We start from the raw sequence: 3128 nt of genomic DNA on the forward strand, positions 1-3128 counted from the left end.
TCACCTTATCATCCCCAACAGACAAAGTCAATTTCCCACTTTTAACATCAATGACCGCCCCCGCCGTGTGAAGGAAGGGTCTACCTAAGATTATGGGAATCTGAGAATCCTCTTGCATGTCTAGTATCACAAAGTCTACAGGTATATATAATTTAACTACTCTAACAGGGACGTCCTCTAAAACACCTAAGGGGTATTTGACAGAACGGTCGGCCATTTGTAGAGTGATATTGGTAACCTTAAGCTCACCCATATTCAGTTTAGTACAGACAGACAAAGGCATGACAGACACACTAGCACCTAAATCACATAAAGCTTTATCAATAAATACGGTGCCAATGTTACATGGGATGGAAAAACTCCCGGGGTCTTTAAGTTTAGGTGGAGACTTGTTTTGCAAATAAGCACTACATTCCTCAGTGAAAGCTACAGTCTCTACCTCACAAAAAGCATGAATTTAGCATAAGCAGGAACCTGTAAAATTAATTCAGTAAAAGGAACCGTTACTTGCAAATTTTTGACCACTTCCAAGAATCTGCCAAACTGCTTGTCTAGCTTATTCTTCAGTTGTCGGTTTGGGAAGGGGAGTGCAATAGGTGGTACTTGAATATCTGCCCCCTTCTTAACCTCAGTTGTAGCCTCATTCTCATCAACTACCTTTTCAGCTTCCTTACCATCCATAACTATCTTCGTGATTTCCTCACTGACCAAATCACTATCAGACACCCCAGAATCAACCTCAACCGGCATAGAAGGACCATCATAATCCCTACCACTCCTCAATATAATTGCATTAGCAGTCTCCCTATTTTCGGGCTGTGAAGGAAATTGGCCTGGTGGCCTCCCTGCAATAGTAGTAGCCATCTGTGCCAACTGTGTCAATGATTTTGTTGTGAGCAGTAAGAGCATCGATCTTTGCATCCTTTTCACTTAGAGATTTTTGCATTTGAAGCATCATGTTTCTCATCTCTACTAGCATAGGGTCAGGCTGTGTGGCTTGAGGTTGTGGTGGTGGAGGTGATGTGTGTTGTCTAGGGAACCCAGGTGGTCCACTAGACTGTTGGTTGTAGTTGTTCCGTGGTTGGTAGGATTGTTGATGTGGGGGTTGGTATGGTTGTTGTGGTGGATGTTGGACTTGGTGAGGGTTCTGGATATTGTTGCTCCTGTAGGATAGTAGAGGGTTGTTTTTGTAGCCCTCATTGTAAGAGTTGGAGAATGGGTTATTTTGTTTGTAGGATTGAAATGCGTTACATTGTTCAACAGAGCTCCTACATTCCTGTGCATAATGACCAGACATTCCACAACTTTCACAAATAGTAGCAGGTTGGGCACTCATAGCAGCTACACTAGCAGGTTGGGCAGATTGAGCATTGGCTGCTTGCATATTATCAAACTTATAGTGTAAAGCAGCCAATTGGGCAGTTAATTGTTCAATAGAATTTAAATCATGCTTACCACCCCTATTAGATAGACCTCTAGGATTCCCATACTGGGCATTGTGAATGGCTATGTCCTCAATCACCTCCATAGCTCTAGGCACCTCAAGTTGCATGAACCTCCCACTGGCAGCCGAATCTAACAAACATCTAGACTCATTGCCCAGACCATTATAAAACTGCTGAATCAAGAACCAATCTTCCAAACCATGGTGCGGGCATTCTCTTTGCAAATCCTTGAATCTCTCCCAGACCTCGAACAAACTCTCATCTGCTTGTTGCGAGATACCTAATATCTGACCCCTCAGACGAGCCATTTTCTCAGGTGGAAAATATTTAACATAAAAAGCAAGAGCCAAGGACTCCCAATTAGTGATTTTCAAAGCCGCCCGATTCAACCCATTAATCCACAGTTTAGCTTTAACGGGAAAAGTATCTCCATAGTCTGCTCCGGAGTCAATCCCTTTTGCTTGATGGTGGAACAATATTGGATGAAGAACTGAATGTGAAGATTCGGATCTTCACCTGGTTCCCCGCCGTACTGGCGTCTCTCAGTCATGTTAATCAATGCAGGCTCAATCTTGAAGGTATCAGCTGCAATAGAAGGCATGATCGCCTTTGGTAGCACGGACAGACTTGGCTTAGAATAGTCTGTAAGCCGTGGGGTAGGTGGCGGTAATAGAGTTTCGTCATCCATCTCTATCTCTGAAACTGAATCTGTATCTGAAGGAAAAAGATCGCCAATATTATGATCAGAATCAAAGTAATTCCCACACTGTGCAATGAAAGTTCTTCGTCTACGAAAGGTTCTTTCGGGCTCAGGATCGAATGGAGTAAGATTACTAGTACCTACGGTCCTGGGCATAGACAAAGACTACAAAACAATGTGAGATCCGGTCTCAAGGAACGTGATTTCCTTGAGTAGTAACAAAAAATAATCTAGGATAAGCAATAACAACAGAAAATAAAACCGTTTCCCCGGCAACGGCGCCAAAATTTGACAGGCTAAATCGCACTCCTATCAAAGATAAACCTAACGTTCACCAACTAAAAATATAGCAAGGGAAGCAAGGATCGTATCCACAGGGAAACAATGTTCTTTCTACTATTAATCGGCAATTCTAGACTATTGGGAAACAAGAATATAGGTTGATTTGTATAATGAAACTAGGACGATAATAAAATAGGGTATAATCAGATATTAAAATGTCTAGGGCATAGGTTCACCAATGAACAATATTCCAAGATGACAACAATCAATAATTAATCAATAAAACAGTTAATTAGACTAGCATGCTCTCTCGAATCGATACTAATCATAGGCTTAGAATTAACGGGCTTTCGCTACGTATTAATCCCAATTCTACCTATTGCCACAAGCCTAAACATCAAATTGCATCTCTCGAATCTTAATTTGATATTGCGAAACTAATACAATCAAACCTGCGCAAATCTAATTGCAAAGTAAATAAGGGCAATCAATAGGAATTAACAGCTAAACCAACAATCAACAACAATTAATCATCCCTTCACTTTCGTTCATGGATTCCCAAAACCCTAGAAAATCAACTACTCACACATATTTGAATTCAAACAAATAAACATATTAAATAAAAACATGATTCAAATTGAATAATAAAATAAGGAATAAAGTAATACCTAAAACGAAGAACGAACGATTAACCGAAAGTT

At 40.7% G+C, this 3128-nt stretch overlaps 1 non-coding gene across 1 annotated transcript; it reads left to right on the top strand.

Moving 5' to 3' along the window:
• The first annotated feature begins 1640 nt into the window (after positions 1-1640).
• Positions 1641-1747, top strand: LOC130470943 (small nucleolar RNA R71). The gene has a single exon (XR_008931656.1). It is a non-coding gene; the product is annotated as a small nucleolar RNA R71 (small nucleolar RNA).
• Positions 1748-3128: the final 1381 nt, after the last annotated feature.

The sequence above is a fragment of the Spinacia oleracea genome, chromosome 3 (genome assembly GCF_020520425.1).
Source record: "Spinacia oleracea cultivar Varoflay chromosome 3, BTI_SOV_V1, whole genome shotgun sequence".
Taxonomy (NCBI): domain Eukaryota; kingdom Viridiplantae; phylum Streptophyta; class Magnoliopsida; order Caryophyllales; family Amaranthaceae; genus Spinacia; species Spinacia oleracea.